This window comes from Gopherus flavomarginatus (assembly GCF_025201925.1).
Source record: "Gopherus flavomarginatus isolate rGopFla2 chromosome 11 unlocalized genomic scaffold, rGopFla2.mat.asm SUPER_11_unloc_1, whole genome shotgun sequence".
NCBI lineage: Eukaryota > Metazoa > Chordata > Testudines > Testudinidae > Gopherus > Gopherus flavomarginatus.
In genome coordinates, this window is record NW_026114602.1 from 975,455 (window position 1) to 995,542 (window position 20,088).

The 20,088-nt window shown below is 42.1% G+C and overlaps 1 pseudogene; it reads right to left on the reverse strand.

The window, feature by feature from the left end:
- Positions 1-15,242: 15,242 nt before the first annotated feature.
- On the reverse strand, positions 15,243-16,037 carry LOC127040881 (olfactory receptor 5V1-like; annotated as a pseudogene).
- Between the last annotated feature and the right edge of the window lie 4,051 nt (positions 16,038-20,088).

Consider the following 20,088-nt stretch of genomic DNA (forward strand, 5'->3'; position numbering starts at 1 on the left):
ACCTCCAGGGCCCCTGCCACTCCGCCCTGGAGGAAAATTCCTTCCCGACCCCAAATATGGCGATCAGCTAAACCCTGAGCATGTGGGCAAGACTCACCAGCCAGCACCCAAGAAGGAATTCTCTGCAGTAACTCAGTTCCCATCCCATCCAACATCTCCCCGCAGACCATTGAGCAGACCTATCTGGTGGTAATCCAAGATCAATTGCCCAAATTAACGATCCTATCATAACATCCCCTCCATATACTTATCAAGCTTTGTCTTAAAGCCAGAAAAGTCTTTTGCCCCCACTACTTCCCTCGGAAGGCTGTTCCAGAACTTCTCTCCCCTAATGGTTAGAAACCTTCGTCTAATTTCAAGTCTAAACTTCCTAATATCCAGTTTATACCCATTCGTCCTCGTGCCTACATTAGTACTAAACTTAAATAATTCCTCTCCCTCCCTGATGTTAACCCCCCTGATATATTTATATAGAGCAAGCATATCCCCCCTCAGCCTTCTTTTGGCCAGGCTAAACAAGCCAAGCTCTTTGAGTCTCCTTTCATAAGGCAGTTTTTCCATTCCTCGGATCATCCTAGTAGCCCGTCTCTGAACCTGTTCCAGTTTGAATTCATCCTTCTTGAACATGGGACACCAGAACTGCACACAGTATTCCAGATGGGGTCTCACCAACGCCTTATATAATGGTACTAACACCTCCTTATCCTTGCTGGAAATATCTCGCCTGATGCATCCCAAAATCGCATTTGCTTTTTTAACAGCCGTATCACATTGGCGACTCATAGTCATCCTGCTATCAACCAATTACCCAAGGTCCTTCTCCTTCTCTGTCTCTTCCAACTGATGCGTCCCCAACGTATATCTAAAATTCTTATTATTAATTCCTAAGTGCATGACCTTGCACTTTTCACTATTGTATTTCATCCTATTTCTATTACTCCAGTTTACAAGGTGGTTCAGATCTTCCTGAATAGTATCCCTGTCCTTCTCCGTGTTAGCAATACCCCCCAGCTTTGTGTCATCCGCAAACTTTATTAGCACATTCCCGCTCTTAGTGCCAAGGTCAGTAATAAAAAGGTTAAATAAGATCGGTCCCAAAACCGATCCTTGAGGGACTCCACTAGTGACCTCCTTCCAGCCTGACAGTTCACCTTTCAATATGACCCGCTGGAGTCTCCCCTTTAACCAGTTCCTTATCCACCTTACAACTTTCATATTCATCCCCATCTTTTCCAATTTAACTAACAGTTCCCCATGCGGAACCGTGTCAAACGCCTTACTGAAATCAAGGTAAATTATATCTACCGCATTTCCTTTATCTAAGTAATCCGTCACCTTCTCAAAGAAGGAGATCAGATTGGTTTGACACGATCTACCTTTAGTAAATCCGTGTTGCAATTCGTCCCAATTACCATTGACCTCTATGTCCTTAACTACTTTCTCCCTTAAAATTTTTTCCAAGACCTTACATACTACAGACGTCAAGCTAACAGGCCTATAATTACCCGGATCACTTTTATTCCCTTTCTTAAAAATAGGAACTACATTAGCAATCCTCCAGTCATACGGCACAACCCCCGAGTTTATCGATTGCTTAAAAATTCTCGCTAACGGGCTCGCAATTTCACGCGCCAGTTCCTTTAATATCCTCGGATGGAGATTGTCCGGCTTCTCCGATTTCGTCCCATTAAACTGTTCAAGAACGGCCTCTACCTCAGTTGCGGTAATATCCACTTCCATATCCACATTCCCGTTTATTATCCCTCCATCATCGCTAGGCTCCTCACTAGTCTTATTAAAAACTGAGGCAAAGTACTTGTTTAGATGTTGGGCCATGCCTAGGTTATCCTTAACCTCCATTCCATCCTCAGTGTATAGCGGCCCCACTTCTTCTTTCTTTGTTTTCTTCTTATTTATGTGGCTGTAGAACCTTTTACTATTGGTTTTGATTCCCTTTGCAAGGTCCAGTTCAATGCGGCTTTTAGCCTTCCTCACTTTATCCCTACATGTTCTGACCTCACCAAGGTAGCTTCCCTTACTGATCCTGCCTTTCTTCCACTCCCTGTAAGCTTTCTGCTTTTTTCTAATCCCCTCTCTGAGTTGCTTGCTCATCCAGTTTGGCCTTCAACTCCTGCCCATGGTTTTTTTCCCCTTTCTTGGGATGCAGGCTTCCGACAGTCTCCGCAGCTGCGACTTAAAGTAATTCCAGGCCTCCTCCACATTTAAATCCACAAGTTCCTCCATCCAATCCACTTCCCTAACTAATTTCCTTAACTCTTTAAAATTAGCCCTCGAGAAGTCGAAAACCCTAATCCCAGATCTACATTTGTTTATCCTTCCATCTAGTTTGAACTGAATCAGCTCATGATCACTCGAACCAAGGTTGTCCCCTACCACCATTTCTTCTACGAGGTCCTCACTCCTCACCAACACCAAATCTAAAATGGCATCCCCTCTCGTAGGTACTTCAACTACTTGATGAAGAAATCCATCCACTATCACATCCAGAAAAATCTGACCCCTATTATTCTTGCAAGCACTTGTCCTCCAGTCTATATCCGGGAAGTTGAAGTCCCCCATAATCACACATTTCCCCTTTGTGTTTACTTCATTAAAGACATTAAAGAGGTCTCTATCCATATCCAAATCAGATCCCGGCGGTCTATAGCACACCCCAAGCACTATCTCAGGGGAAGCTCTAGTTGCTTTTTTACCCAGTGTGATTTTTGCCCAGACAGACTCTGTCTTATCCATTCCATCGCTTCTTATTTCACTACAGTTAATTTCATCATTGATGTACAAGGCTACTCCACCACCTTTGCCTTTCTTCCTGTCTTTCTAAACAGCACATAGCCTTCAATACCCGTGCTCCAGTCATGAGTACTATTCCACCAGGTTTCGGTTATCCCTATAATATCCGGTTTCACTTGTTGCACCAGTAGCTCCAGTTCCTCCATCTTGTTACCTAAGCTCCTCGCATTAGTGTACAGACATTTTAATTTTTGGCGTTTGGCGTCAGTGACATTCTTTCCCCCATTGTGCACAGACCTTCTACCACCAGCATCACCCGTTACTCTGGTTTCTACTCCACTATTCCTCCTTGGATCAATTCTTTGGACCGCAAGGGTATCCCCTCTCACTTTGTTTACTTCCCTCTCCAGGTTATATTCCGGCGTGGAGATCTCCTGAACATCTCCCAACCATCTCCCCCAACTTCCTAGTTTAAAGCTCTCTTGATGAGGTCGGTGAGCCTCCATCCTAGAATTCTATTTCCCTCCTTGCTTAGATGAAGTCCATCCTGCGCGAACAGTCGTCTCTCCGTAAACGCTTCCCAATGACCGTACATCCCAAAGCCCTCCTTATAACACCACTGCCGGAGCCATCTGTTGATCGCCATAATCTTGTCACCATTATCATCATCATTATTATGTATGTTTTCTAGATGAAAATCATAATGGAATTTACTAAGTGTGGTAAAGCATGTGACACTTTTTGACTAGAGACATGATGAGGAAGAATTACTTGTTAAAAAACAGCACAGAGTCAGGAACAACACCCAAGGCTCATGATGCCAGTTCCCTGATGTTCAGATTGTAAGCCCCATTCTCGTCTCAGAGCCACGATTAGAACCCAGGAGCTCAGACTCACAGTCCCAACTGCTCTAACTGTTAGACCCCACTCCCCTCCCAGAACTGGAAACAGAACCCAGGAGTCCTCAGTCTTAGACTCCACTGCCCCAACCATAGGGCTCATTTCCATCCTAGACGACCAGATCCAAAGTCCATTGAAGTCAGCGGGACTATTCTCTTTTACTCTGGTAAGTTTGCAGTGGGGCCAGAATCAGGACCAGTTCCCAGGAACATTAGAAAAAACTCTCTGTGGAAGCTGAGCAGTGCTAGGCAGTAGTGTGTTTCAGGGAGTGGGGTGATGGGCTCATCTCGGAACACTCTCATTGCTTAGACAGTGCTGACCCCATTACTCCAGCATGGCCATCGTGGGGGCTGTTGTACTGCGAGTGGGGTGGGATGCTCAATTTGAGACACTCTTCCCCCTTATTCAATGCTTCTAGTAGTGCCCAGTGTGGCACTAGGGGGCACTGAGGCACAGGGACAGACTCTGTAGGATTTTCTCAAGTTGATTGACTCTAATGTCCCAGTTCAGCAATAGGGGTCACTGTGCGGAGAGGAATAGGGTGAAGGACTCATTAAGGGACATTCTCATCTGTGGGTCAACACTAACCCCAATGCTCCAGCATAGATCCAAGGGATGACACAATGCAAATTGCTCAGTGGAGTCTCACTTCGGGAGGGCACTGTTTTCTCTTGGTCCATGTTGATATCCTGAGCCTGAGCCAGGCACCACGTGGCCCTGTGCTGCAAGGAGTTGGGTGAGATGCTCAGCAGTGGACCTGCTCCCATAAGAATGGCTGCTTACCACAGTGCCCCAGAATGGTGCTCAGAGGCCCTATGCTGCAGGAGGGAGTAGAGTGGATCAGCAGGGGGCGCTCTCCCCTTGGAGTTTGTGATGACCCACAAGGACCCATCCCAGTGAAAGGACATGCTGTTTCTGATTGAAGTTATATCTTTTGGATGATCTGTAAATTAAGGATCCTTCCTGACCACCTGTTGTCATCAACAAGTCCTTGGGGCTGTTCACAACAGGAAGAGACAGCAGGGGCATGTGCACACACGAATTGAGCATGGCTCATTCTATTCAAAGGGGTGCGGGGGCAGCCACACAAACACATGTACACATTGAGCAGGGCTTCCCATTCCCTTGTGGTTACCTATCTACTGTTTGCAACACTCATCATTATGACAAAAGTATAAACAAAGGCTTGTGATGTTTTGTGACTTAAAGCTGTCTTATGAAAGGAGACTCAAAGAGCTTGGCTTGTTTAGCCTAACCAAACGAAGGCTGAGGGGAGACATGATTGCTCTCTATAAATATGTCAGAGGGATAAACAGTAGGGAGGGAGAGGAATTATTTAAGCTTAGTACCAATGCAGACAGAAGAATAAATGGATATAAACTGGCCATCAGGAAGTTTAGATGTGAAATTAGATGAAGGTTTCTAACCATTAGAGGGGTGAAGTTCTGGAACATCCTTCCAAGGGGAGTAGTGGGGGCAAAAGAGATATCTGACTTCAAGACTAAGCTTGATAAGTGTATGGAGGGGATGGTATGATGGAATAGCCTAATTTTGGCAAGTAATTCATCTTTGATTATTAGCAGGTAAATATGCCCAATGGTCTGTGATGGGATGTTAGATACGGTGGGATCTGAGTTACTCCATATAATAATTCTTTCCTGAGGTCTGGCTGGTGAGTCTTGCCCACATGCTCAGGGTTTAGCTGATCACCATATTTGGGGTCAGGAAGGAATTTTCCTAAAGGACAGATTGGTAGAGGCCCTGGGGTTTTTTACCTTCCTCTGCAGCATGGGGAACAGGTCACTTGCTGGAAGATTCTCTGCACCTTGAAGTCTTTAAGCCACAATTTGAGGACTTCAAAAACTCAGACATAGATTAGGGGTTTATTACAGGAGTGGGTAGGTGGGATTCTGTGGCCTGCATTGTGCAGGAGGTCAGACTAGATGATCATAATGATCCCTTCTGACCTTAAAGTCTATGAGTCTACAGTTTACTTCCTTATGACAACTCATTGAGCAACTGCTCCTGTTCAGGCTAGAAGGCCTTCTACTTAAGCTAATTGCTTAAGCTGTTCTTGTATTCAATGCTGATGTAGCTGTCTGGGTCCCAGGATACTAGAGAGACAAAGTGGGTGAGGTAATATCTTTTCCTGGACTAACTTCTGTTTCTCTCACCAACAATAATGGATATTACCTCACCCATCTTGTCTGTCTAAGTAATTTTTATAAGTCTAAACCTATAGATCTTTTGTGTTTCTGTTATCTGTTCCTCACCCCTTTATCCTTTACATACTATATAACTATCGTCATTGCCTGGCTATGTGCTCTCACTTCATGGGCTACAAGTCACACACACATACATGCACACACAGAGTTTATATTTTGCATAAGATGTTTCTTTCTTCCTGCCTTAATCATCTGTTTAATACTGTTGCATGGCATTATACATTCTGCATCCCAGAGGTGCCTCCATTTCAGTGGTCTGATACAGGGACCACTAGGTACATTTTTCTTTTACATTAAATTTGATGCCTGACTAAAGTGCTCTGTGGACCTGTGTGATGAAACCCAACACAATGTGAGACAGAGGAGGTCAGATGAGATAATCTAGAGGTCCCTTTTGTCCTTAAACTCTGTGACTCTCTGATGATATGAAATACACCAGTGATATGTGACCGTAAGCGTTTGGGATGAAGCAAGCACAGATATGGTAGAAGTGAATCTTAAAGACAAACAAATGGAATCTCTCACTGCCAAACAGCCACAGAAGAGCAGAAGTGATTATCTCATGTTTTTTCAAAGACACAAACTACAGCACTAACTCTGTAGGGAAATGTTGTTAGGCAACAGCTACAGGCCGTTGTATCATCCTTGTTGCTCTACATGAAATGTCCATTCAATAGCAGTGGGAACTGAGGTCTCCTGATACCTGAAACTGTGCCATAGCCACAGAACCATTCTCCTGGAAATTCAGCACGTGCACATACACACACACACACACACACACACACGAAAGGGCTCATCCCCTTCAATGGGGGCAGCAGATGCACACGTGCACACACATACATTCAATGGGAATCAAAGACAGAAAATTAAATCAAACAACTGAAGCAAACTCTAGCGGCGCACTAGGCAGAGAGAACTACACAGAACAATTTAAAACAAAAGAGAATGGTGTTCTCTAAATAGGGAGACCTGGTGAAGAGGTGGGAATTCTTCTGCCTCTCTTAAGAGCTGCTTTAGAGAACTTATATTGACACAAAGACTCATGCTCCAATATGCCTGTTAGTCTATAAGGTGCCACAGGACTCTTTGCTGCTTATATTGACATTTGTGAGTACTTTCCTCAATACAAGCATTGCAGTAAATATAGAGCTGGCTGGAAAATGGAGTTTTCATCTCATGGCATATTCCAATATTTGTTTTCATCCCGCATTGATAAGAAAGTTGAAATATCAAAAAGCCTAAATTTTGATTCAGAAGCATCAATATGAAATATAACAGAAAATTGACAACTGTCCTCAACGTCAGCATTTTCTCATGGAAAACTCATAGAAAGCTGGGCATGTGGGAGATGATTTTGTAGGTGTGCTCAGTGGCTGCTTATGGGATTGGGTCCCATTCAAAAGCCAAATGTGAGGGGTGAGGCATGTGGCCTGCTCACCTTATAGCTCAGCTTGGCAGCATGCAATTTCTATTTTTTATATTTTTGATGGATAATATCAATGTTTATTTTTAAGCATTTCTGAGAATGTTTATTTTTTGTTTAAATTTGCAAAGAGAATTATGGGGACATCAGAAAATAGTGGTCTCAGACAATAATTATTTAATGATGGTAGATATTGAGATTCAAAAAGTTAAAGCAGTGATTCTCAAACGTTTGTACTGGTGACCCCTTTCACATAGCAAACCTCTGAGTGTGATTCCCCACTTATAAATTAAACACACTTTTTAATATATTTAACACTATTATAAATGCTGGAGACAACACAGGGTTTGGGGTGGAGGCTGACAGCTCACGACTCCCCACATAATAACCTCATGACCCCTGGAGGGGTCTCGACCCCAAGTTTGAAATCCCGAGTTAAATCTTTAGAATACTTAAAACACAAATGGTCAACATCACATGTCAACATATACAAAGTAAAATCCTTAAATGAAACTCTAATAAGTTCTCAAGCAGCATTTTAATTGCTTTGTCTATTTGTACATTTTAATTGCCATTGATGGAAATAATGGTTCATCAGTTTGTGTCTATGGTGAAATCAATGAAATCAATGTTTACTGAAATTTACCCATAGAAATCTAAATCTTCTGAGCCTTCCTATAACTTTTAGCCCAGTGGTCTGTTGGGATTTGGTGGTTCCCAGTGAGTCTCATGCTGGGTAAAAATCAAGGGACTTCGATCCAATGCGATTCAATTCAATAAAGCTTTATTCAACATGTGCACAAAAATAGCCCCTGGTACAAAGAATCAGGCAGAGTCCCTCCAGCAAGGAGCCCCTCCCCTTGCTACTTTATAGCACATGGTGCTTATATAACAAGTTATATAACAACTTACATAACATGAATCTCTTACCAATCAGAGTTAAACAAACCCATATATGGGTTTGTTTATCACATGCTCATAGTGCTCCAGTCCACATGCTGAGCTCACACCCCTCCCCATGGCCTTCTCCAGAATGTTCCTAGGCCCGTGAGCCACAGCATGCTTCCCTATGCATAAGCACCCTGTAAATCACATTTTATCTAAAGTAAACACAACAATACCCTTCAGGTCAAAGCACTGATCTGGAATGTGGAAGAGCTAGTTCATGCCCCTCCTCAGGCATGGGGGAGAAACAATTCCAAGAAGTCTCCCTTCTTTAAGGAACATTTTTTAACCAATGGGTTATGGAATATTCTGATTTGGGCCTTCCCCAGTCTCTCCTGTGGATGCTGTTGCACTCTAGATAAATAATTAGAACTGAGGCACACAGATTTATGCCCTAACTATGGCCCTACAGAGTCATTCTCACTCTCTATATCTCTGACCTACTAACTATTCCACTGTGGATAAATACTTAAATAGTCATTGGGCCAGAGAGTTAAAATTAATATCAGTGATCCAGATTCACCATTAGATCTCCTTGCAACAAGATATCAATGAGCCTAGAGAGATTCAGAAAGATACTGGACAACTATATGAATAAGGGGCCAATAAGAATTAAAAAAATAAAAATATAAAAAAGCCCAATAAATACTTCACATCATAAGTGAACCTAGACTGGAAGATACAGAAACCTTTGTTCTTCAGAGTATATATAAACGTCTGACTGATGGAGACTAGCATTAAATTTTCCCAGTGTGCAAGTTCTTTCATAATTACACAATTCAAATTTTCTCCCACCATCATCTGAGGCATCTATTATTGGCCTATATCACAGAGAGGAGATGATAGATTATTGGTCTGATCTATTCTGGAAATCTATTCTGACTGCCTAGAAATCTATTTCTTCATAATACCTTGTGGCTTTTCTCCAAAGCTGAGAAACTACAACTTATTTTTTAATCCTAATATATTTTTGCCAGCAGATCAGAATGCAGAATCCTCAGTGGAACAATGCCGAATCCCTATTATTCTGCTATTGGCTAGAGCTCCAAGTGCCTTGGGGCCCCTGGCTGAAACTGATGCACGTCTAAAATGGAAGGAATTTGGGGAAGTGAGCAAAGAGTCTGGGATTCCTTACAAAGCAGAAGGAAGATAGGTGCCCAACTCCCACTGAATGTCAAAGGAAGTTGTGCGCCTAAAGCCTTTAGCACCCTTTGATAATCCCATCCATGACACCAGATCATTTCTCTGGATAAATAACTGATCTGTGCCAAAGCAAGGAAATAGCACTATCAAATATCTTTATCTTAGCTCATGTTCCACTGCTTGGCTTCCTTCTTGCCAGCTCTCTGCATGTGTGACTCCAGGCAGAAACCTTCAGGGGAGCAGTAGCTCCAATCTGCTGCCAAGGTAGTGTCATTGTTGGGCGTAGGTGATCTCTCATGTAAGGGAAAGCTAAGATTCTATTTGGCTTGACCTCCAGCCTTTCTTACAAGGTACTAGATGCTGCAAATGTCTCCAAATCCTATTGAAATCAGGGGATTCAACAGAACTCTTTGCCTGGCAGTATAAAATAATTTCCCAGGGAGGGCTAGATAATGAGATATTAGGGTTGATCAGAGCTATTGATAAATTCATTGATTCAGATTTACACAAGAACAACACCTATCCAAGGGCCTAAGGACCACATTTTTCAACACATTTAGGAGCCTAGTGGGATTTTCAAAAGCATGTAGGCACCCAACAGCCACCCTAAGAGATTATTAATTCTACAGTAAAACCTTAGCAGCATCAAATGATCCTTTCAGCAAGAAGTCAGCCAGCCAGCAACTTCTCTGCCTCTCCATATCTTCATCACATGTCAAACCAGTGTCTTCATGAACATGCCTGGAAGGTCTCAAAATTTGTGGTCTTTTGGTCCAAAGTGAGGAGCAAGTTCTAATGTCTTGAAGTTCTCTCAGCGAACACTCTGCCAAAACCCCATCTCTCTTTTAGACTGAGGGACCAGCATGGATGCCTCTTATGACCACAGCTGCCATTCATCTGGTGATCCCTGAGGTGGGATATATGCACCTAAAAGTGGCAGGTTGAGTGCAGGAAGTCAGGGAAACCACACAATAAGCAGAGATTTAAATATGAATGGACAAAATGTATTCCCAGTGCAGGGAGGTCCACTAGGGATCTATTAACCCAATGGCATTGGCCCAGATTTATAATTATTCACAAATGCATGGTGCTCAGCTTGGTGTTCTGAGAGTCTGATTTTCAGAGTATCTGAGTACTGGTGAATCTAGCAGAAGTGAGTGAGATCTGTGTATGAAGTTAGATATTTGGAGCCTGAGGTGCCCAATATCAGCAGAGCCTGAGTGCAGAGTGGGTGTATAATGCTGCTGGATAGGAATGGAATAACCTCTCACACAATTTGCCCTCACCTTGCACAGGCATGAATGACAGAGAAAACACAAGGCAGGAACACTCACATCTCTTAAAACAAACAAACAAACAAACAAAAAATCAGAAGCAATAGATTACACAGATGTTAAAGAAACTAAACTCACCTGAGGTCTTTTTGCCGAGTGCAGATCATGTGAGGATTTCAAACTGATGTGCAGTTTCTGTACACATGCAGGTGACAAGACCTTCTATCCCTAAAAAAAACACATCAAATTAGCCTAACTCTGAATAGGCAAATCCTGGTAAATACAAAGGGATATGGATGGACGTAGATCTGACAGAGAGACCTAATCTTTATCTAGATGAATAAAATCCTTCATTCATTTTAATCCAAGAGGACTCACTTATACCAGGAGAATGGATGGTGTAACATTCTGTTACCTTTAGGATTTGATCCCTGAAGTTTACTCTGCCTAACAATCTGTGTCACTCATTCACCAACACTTAATGCCACATGTGTTTGTGTGCAATAAGGGACAGATCTTCCTTGAGTGTCAACCAGCTTCAGAAAAGAGCTACCAGGATGAACTGAGGTCTGGAAAACTAGTCTTATAACAAGAGGCTAAAGGAACCTGATCTATTCATTTTACTAAAGAGAAGGTTAAGAGGTCACTTTTATCATGCAGACGTTATTAAGTTTGGGACAGGAATGACTGGGTCCCTGTTATGCTGCAGATAAGAGAAGATGATCATAATGGTTCTTTCTGGCTTTAAATCTATGAATATACAAAGTTAATTGAGGAAGATCCTAAATAAAGTTCTGACCTTTGCTTCATGTTATTTACATTAATTATTTAGGCTGTGGTTTTCCAAAGTAACTAATGAAGCCAAAGACTCAATTCTGATTGAAATTCAATGGCTGTTGGGTGCCTAACTCCCTTAGGCTCCTCTGAAAACCCCAGCCTAAACTCTTTACCATATACAATATAAAATGGGATCTGGGACTCCTAATATAAAGATGAGTGTTCAGTGTCAACAGGTTAGATTGCTGAGTATATTAAGATCAGCAGAGCAACGGCATTCATGTTGGCTATACAGCACTGGACCATAGGATCATTCCCACCATCTCTCTGGCTCAATGCATATTTAATAATATCTCCAGTGTGGAAGAGTTTTAACAAGAGAAATTCAAAGATATTTACATCCAAGTATTCCAGAGCCCAGTGGGTAGAACACTCAGCCGAGAGGCAGAGAACCGTTATTCAAATGTCTTCTCCTCAGGTCAAATGGGGAATTCAACTGGAATAGCCAACATCTTGGGTGAGTTGCCTAATCACTGGATTAAAGGGTATGAAGGTGGTTATGGCTATGTCTTTCCTGTCCCCCCAGCTATTTTGTGTGGAGTTAGGTGTGTTACCAGACTGGGACCCACAGGCCAGAAAGGCATGTGCAGCATGCTGGGGCTTAAGCATGAGATTGAAGTCCAGGTGTCTGCTTGATGCAGCAGTGTACATGCTCAGAAGCAGAAACTAAAGTACCTAGGGGACTTTTACAGCAAAAATGTAGGTGCTGAGTTAGTTTAGGCACCTACAAAGTGAGGCAGTAGTCATGTGGGGTTTCATGGCTTGCAGTAGTGCCTAAAACTGGGATATTGGCACCTAAGTCTCTTTGTGAATCTGGGTGCATGTGCCTCCAAGATAATTGCTAGAGAACACTGCTACCATTGGTGCCCTGAAGAGACATACAGGCTGGGATTCTTGAAAGTGGCTAACTCACTTAGTCCCCACTGAACAGTCCAGGCTAACAATTATCTTCTGAACTGCAGAGTCCTTCCCTTAGCAATTCTTCCTTTATTAATATCTAGGGGCAAAATTTTAAACAACAACATTTTTGTCTGCACTCACGCTTACTTTCATTGATATAAATCAGAGTCTAAGCTGGACTCCAGTCCAAGTAACTGAGAAAAGAGACCAGCATTTGGGCCCAATCCTGAAAGCCTTGAAGTCTGTATATGGAGAGATTTGTTCTCCTCTCTCTTACTTCAACTCTTATTCTTTGCACTATGAGACTGCCAAAAAATCTTCATCAGAATCAGGCTCCCATTGTGCTGGGCACTATACAAATATATAATAGGACATGGTCCATAATTACATGCATTACAGTTGTGTCTAGAAGCCCCAGTTGAGAACAGGACCCTATTGTGTAGAACAAACACATAGGAAAAGAAAATCTCTATCTCACACTTTTGTCAATCTAGATAGACAAGATAGACAAAGATTGAGAGGGGAAACAGATGCAGAGAGAGGAAGTGACTGGTCAGCAGGTCTGTGGCAGAACCAGAACCCAGGAGTAGAAACTAGGTCATCTGGATTCTATTTACTAGACTAAACTCTATCTCAATAAACTATGCTTCAAGCCTGTCATACAACAGGCCATTCATAGCTCAAAGGAAATAATTTCATTAGCTTTTCTGAGAGTTGCATCAGGCCCTAACTGGACAAAGCATAAGAACGTATCTAAGTATGCTGCTGGAAAACTGTGTCCGTTGCTGGTGTTCACAATTCAAGAAGGATGTTGATAAATTGGAGAAGGTTCAGAGAAGAGCCTTGAAAATGATTAAAGGATCGTAAAATATGTCTTATGGAGAAATACTTGAGGAGGTCAGTCTATTCAGTTTAAGAAAGAGAAAGTTAAGGGATAAGTTGGTTACAGTCTATATGTATCTACATGGAGAACACATATTTAATAATGGGCTATTCCATCTAGCAGAGAAAGATCTAACATGATCTATTGGTTGGAAGTTGAAGCTAGACAAATTCAGACTTGAAATAAGGTGTAAGATTTAATAAAGTAATTAACCACTTTAGAAATTACAAAAGGTCATGGTGGATTCTCCATCAAGGGAAATTTTTAAATCAAGATGGGATTTTTTTCTAAAAGATCTGTTCTAGGAATTACTGTGGAGAAGTTCTATGGCCTATGCTCTCCAGGATGACTAGGTGTTCACAATGGTCCCTTCTGACCTCGGAATCTCTGAATCCATTAATGTATATGGTACCTCTTTTGTATCACATGTGGGGTTAAGGAGTGAGATTGTGCTTCTGTCAGGGACAGGCATTTCTTTGGCTTTTAGTTGTTTTTATACCTTCCGCCACCCTCACCCAACCCCCCTCACCCGTTCTGACTGGTTGCTTGATCTTATCTAGGAAGAGGAGTTGAGACAGGACTTTCCTTCTACTGTATACTCATATACTGAACTCCCACTCTACCCAGCAACACTGCAGCTCTCTCTCTTATCTCTTTTCACCCCATCTTTTTGTGGGCAGATGTAACACACGGTGTCTTTATTCTTTGTTCACCAGGATATAAGTGCTTTAAGGATATAAATATATCAAATGTCAAATGGGTACAAAATATAAGCAGACATACAGGCCTGAATACTACATTATCATTGCTAATACTCCTAACACCTGCTTTCTTCACGTAACATCCAGGGCCCCATTTCAGCACCTAATTCCCTTAGGCCCTTTAGGAAGGATGTCTTAAGGTTAAGACCCTAGAGTAAAACATAATCATTATAACTGATCTAACTTTGACACTTTTTCCTAATGTAGATACACGGCAAAAATCCTGTAGCTTGATTTATCTCATGGAGTTGTGTCTAGGCTAAAAATCAAGTGAAAATTTGGGTTTACCTAGCATGCATTAGCTCGAACTATACTCAATGCCAATTCAAGTTCAGTCTAAATCCCTAGTGTTGGGATTCTTTGCGCATTGATTTTCAAATTTAATGCTACTCTAACCCAAAAGCTTACATTGTTTTAAGTAGAAATAAATCAAGGATGGATATCAACATAATGAGCCAGGTCCTCAGCTGGTGTAAATTGAAATAGGTCAGTTGAAACCAATTGAAATACACCTGTTTATGGCACCTAACAGTTTGGCCCTATAACTGTTTGCATGAGTGCTTTTATCTAGACCAGGAATAAGCAACCTTTGGCATGCGGCCCATCAGGGACATCCACTGGCGGGCTGGGATAGTTTGTTTACCTGCAGCAGCCACAGATTCTGCCAATCGCAGCTCCCACTGGCCATAGTTCACTGTTCTAGGCAAATGGGGTCTGCGGGAAGTGGTGGCCAGCACATCCCCGGGCCCGGGCCACTTCCCACAGCCCCCATAGGCCTCGAAAGGTGAATTGTGGCCAGTGGGAGATGCGATTGGCTTAACCTGCAGATGCTGCAGGTAGACAAACCATCCCAGACTGCCAGCAGATTTTCCTGATGGACCATGTGCCAAAGGTTTCTGATCCCTGATCTAGACTAAATTGATTGCCAATTGTGTATCAGTGTCAACAAGTTGAAAGAACTCAAAATATCTAGATAGTGCAGTCCTCACAATTCTTCGATTTATATTATAATTTTATTGAAAAAAGATAAAACCTAGAAATGGTTACATTGCATGAGAAACTTGAATTTTCCCTAGTGTTCTTGTCAGAGCAGTTTTCACATCTTTATTTTTCAAGCTATAGATGATGGGGTTCAACATCAGGGTCAAGATGCTATACTGGATGGAGAACAGTTCATCTAGAAACAGGGAAGCAACTGAGCTAGGTTTCATGTACTGGGATAGAACTGTCATAAACAATAAAACCACCACAATGAGATGGGAGCTGTATATAGAGTATAGAGAAGGCTTTATGTCTTCCCTCCGTGGAGCGTATTCGGAGTATAGTGGAGATGATGTGAATGTAGGAGACCAGGGTGAAGAGGAAGGAGCTGAAACCAAATATCACAGCAGAAGAAAGAAGAGCTATTTTACCGGTGAAGATTCCAGTACAAGACAGTTGTAATAGCGGAGGGAGCTCACAGCTGAAATGCCTGATTTCACTGGGCCCACAGAAGTGTAACTTTAACACAGGGAGAGTGTTGACCAGTGAATACAAGAGCCCCATTCTCCAGGACCCACTCACCAACTGTCTGCTCACTCGTTTGTTCATGGTCCCCACAAAATGCAATAGGTGACATATGGCAGCGTATCGGTCATAAGCCATTGCTGAGAGCACAAAAACTTCAGTACCAGCGGAGAGCAGGATGGAGACCATCTGGGCAAGGCAGCCATTGACAGAAATGGTTTTGTGCTTTGCTAGGAAATTCACCAACATCTTAGGGACAATGGCTGACGAATAACAGATATCCATAAAGGACAAATGAGAAAGGAAGAAGTACATGGGGGTGTGGAGGTGAGGATCAGCCCTTATCACCAGCATAATTATCACATTCCCTACCATAGTGATTAGGTAAATAACTAAAAACAACAGGAAGAGGAAAAATTGAAGTTCCAGGTAATTAGAAAGTCCCACAAGAATAAATTCATTCACATTGGTTTGGTTTTCCATTCACATATAGTTGTCTGTATGAAGAGAAAAAGAAATGAAATTAATCAACATAACAGGTTATGGAATTTCAATGAGATAGATAGATAGATAGATAGATAGATAGATAGATAGATAGATAGATAGATAGATAGATAAAACCCAGACACAGATGGACAAATTCACATTTCTAATTGAACACTCTAAGTTGGATAAAAATAAAGTGTGTCCTATTCCATGTGGATTTACACAAATATTTTCTTTGATTACACTGGTGTCAACACAGTGTCCAATTAATTCTCCTGTTTGACCCCATTTCTCATGTTGTGAGCCATACAAGAGAGATCTGCTTTTAGAAACCTCATGTAAAGCCTTGTTTCTAAACCAGATCCCATATCATCCATCCAGTGCACTGTGTTGGCTTACAGGTAGACAAAAAGTATCTAAATTGAAAATAACCTTCCAACCTCTGCTGTTTTTTGTCAGATAACTTTGTAAAGCAGCACAGTGATTGGTATAAATAAGTCTCATTAACTCCTGTGTTACTCTAACTTTTCCCCAGCACAACTACAATGACTTGAGTGGAGTGGGCAGTGGTGAATTGAGCCCCATAAGTGATAGGTTTGCAAATCGAAGATGTTTTACACTAGTTTCCAAAACTGAACATTAAACATGGGGTATGTACATCGGGATGTGTTCTCTCTTTCTAGTGTAATGTTATTGGCCAAGATTTGCCAAAGTAGATGGTGATTTTGATTTTCTCAAATTTGACTGGTTGACTTGAGAATCCATAAAGGGGCTTGATTTTCAGAAATTGCTGGGCATCCTGGTCTGAAATTCTGACACATATTTGACTCCATTGTCTACACGCGTTCTGCTGTCAACCAAATTCGTATAACCCCATTGACATAAAAAATCAATCCCAATAGACATTTTGGTTGATGACACACAAGAGGGAGAAGAATGTCTCTCAAACTTCCTTAGCATTGTCTGTTACAGCTATCTCCTGTTCCATTTTGTTTCTTACAGCTGTCCCCAGACTTCATTTTGTTTTCTGTTCTCCTGTGGGCGCCCTTCCCTGGCTGTTAAGTTGTGCACCAGGGCCACTGCCCTTCTCAAAGGGAGGGCCCCCTAAGTTGTTTAACAAGAGTCATTGCCCTTCTCAAAGGGATGGATACTTGTGCTGCATGCTAAGTGGGACCACTGCTCTGTTCAAAGGGTTAGTCCTGTTGTCACCTCGCTAAACCTAGGCTTGGTGTAGGGCAGGCAATGTCTAGAGCTGCAAGACCCATTATGTTTTTAAGATCCTGGGCATGAGTCATAGTCTTATGTGCTCTTGAGTCACCTATTGCACAGGACTCTGCCCAGACATGTCTCTGGGCTTACCTTCAGTTTTTCCCTGTGCTTCCTCCCCTGTGACAGAGGGAGGCTATCAGGATTACTGGCGGGAGACTGCCTAAGTTTGCCTTTAAAACCAGACATTTTTGAAACACACCTCAGAAAGGTTCTTGCATTGCTGCCTGGTCTGATCAGCCAGGGGTTCTGGGGGGTCCTTTCTCCGCTCTCATTTTATTTTTGAGCTTACCCCCGGTTTTTACCCCCCCCCCACGAAGAACGAATTGCTACCTGAGAGATCTCCTGATTATTGAGACCGTACCGAGCCCTCCTTGCTGATTCTGATGTTGCTGCTGCTTCTGCCTTTGCTGCTGCCTTGGGGACTGGTAAGAATCCCTCTGTGAAACTTTCTGCACTTTTATTTTATTACTTTAGCTGCTGGCTCTGTTTCCCTAGCACACAGACTCAAGCTAAGCCTTGGTCTGTGTCTTTAAAACCTCTCTTAAACTCAGCAGCGCTTTCCTGCTAAAAATAAGCTTGTGCCGCTGCTAAGCTCCGCTCCCTGCTTTCAGCTGTAGCCACCTTTCCTTGGAAGCTTTATCCTGGGTACATACCACTCTGCCCTCTGTAACTTCCCCATAGCATAAGGTGCACCGTAGGTTTTGCTTTTTAGTTTAATAAGTCATAGTTTGCTAAGACTGTAGAGCTTGTAAGTTTCTGTGATATTTGTTATTTTGCCTAATTGTTGGTTAAGATAAGTTTAGAAAATGATTGCCTGGTTGTATTCTGTAGCTGCTTGTCATTTTATATAAGTTTAATTAAGTTAGAGGATAGATAAGGTTATTGCTGTTTAAATCCATCTTCCTGCTGTCCCGATCTCTCCCTGAACTTTCCCGTGTTTGTTTTTCCCCTGCTCCAATCTCCCCCTCTGTGTACTTCTCCGTGTCTCCCTGTTAAAACCCCTTGCTGCTTCTCCCTCTGTGAAACTTCCCAAACCCTTTGCCGCTTTTTTTTCCCTTTGTTTTTGATGTCCGCTTGTTGCTTAAACCTTTCTCTAGCCCTTCTTTACGCTTCTCCGCTGCCCCTCCCCTACCGAAGATCACCATCACACTGCTCTGTTGTCCTTACCCTGCAGGGCTTCAGAATCTCTCGCTACTTCCAGCCGCACTCTCCTCTCTTCTGCATACCACTAATCACTCACTCCCCTCCCCTCTCCTGTTTCTTGACCCAGCCTTTATATTGATGTTGTACTGTAACTCACATTTGACTTGTAATTATAACACCCCATTGGTTGCCTCCACTTTTCTGATATACTTTGTATTTACATTGATGCCACTGTGTTACATTGTGTATCTAGCTATTAACTCACATAGAAGCTACCATTTTATTTTGCATTTCTTTTGGGTATGCTTTGCATTTCCACACTGTATCTAGAGTTGCTTATTGACTGTACTGTATCCCATTGTGCTGAACCCCACTATTAGAACTCCCTACATTGTTCAATAAGAAGAACCCCCCCCATCGTTGTCTATTGTAAACACCCTATGCACCCCATCCCATCGTATTTCATTATTAAATTCCCACCACTTCCTTTTTTTCCTTTAATAAAGAAATTAATTGGAACCCCATCTGTGTGGTAATTGCTCCCCAAGATCCCATATACCTGCAGGCAGGGACAAGCATCACTGTCTCTCCATCTCGTTTTTGGTCAGTAACCTCAACACATGCTGAAGAGAATGGAGATGACGTGAGCTGAAGGATAGGATTGGTTGAAAAGTAGGTGTCATTGATACATAAGCAAATGGCAGAATAGAACAGCACTTCACAGCCCATTTCACTGAGCTGGATTTGCTGCATGGACCCCTGCACCCACGTGTGGAGTCCCACTGAGGTAAATGGGGTTCCAGATAGGCACAGGAGTCCATTCGTACAGACCCAGTTACCACACCAGGGCCAAAATCTGTTGTTCTGTGACCAGTTATGGATGCCTCTCAGAGCGCTCTTTCTGTTCAGCTGATTGATAATGAAATCCACAGCATGCACATGTTACTAACAAAAGCAATCATGTGTTCTTCTTATTACAGCCATTGTCTTCCCTTCCATTCCCAGTTGAGGACACCAGTTCTCAGCCTGTCCTAATTTGGACTATAAGTTCTTCAGGACAGAGCCTTTGCCTTTTGAATAATCTCTAGAGCCATACCGAGGAAATTGCACAAATGTTTGACATGTCTTATAAATGATTGGCTAACACTTTTAAACTTGGGTGCCTACAGTTAGGCATTGAAATCTCCATTTAGGCAACTCAGTAACTGACCTGATGCTCAGAGACATAAAGTACCCACAAATCTCTATGGATATCAATGGGAGTTCAAAGTGCTCAGCATCTCTGATAAGCAGGCAACGTATCTGGAGTGATGATGTATTGTATTTTTTGTTCAAAATATTTTTATTCAAAATTTCCCATTTTTACAGTGAAAATCTGATCCTCCAAAACATGTATAAAAAAATCTGGTTCAAAAGCCCAAAGATGTTTTTTATTCATCCTTTCAAACACAGAAAGCAACAACAAAAGGATTTCAAAAGAAAATCAATTTTCCAAAGAAACGTTTTCTAAAGTTTGATTTTAGCTTTCAGCCAAAATAATAATAATAATAATAATAATGAAAAATTAAAACAAACAAATGAAAAAACAGAAAATAAAGCAAACATTCAAATACTCATCAAATTTTTTTAATACATTTTTTTG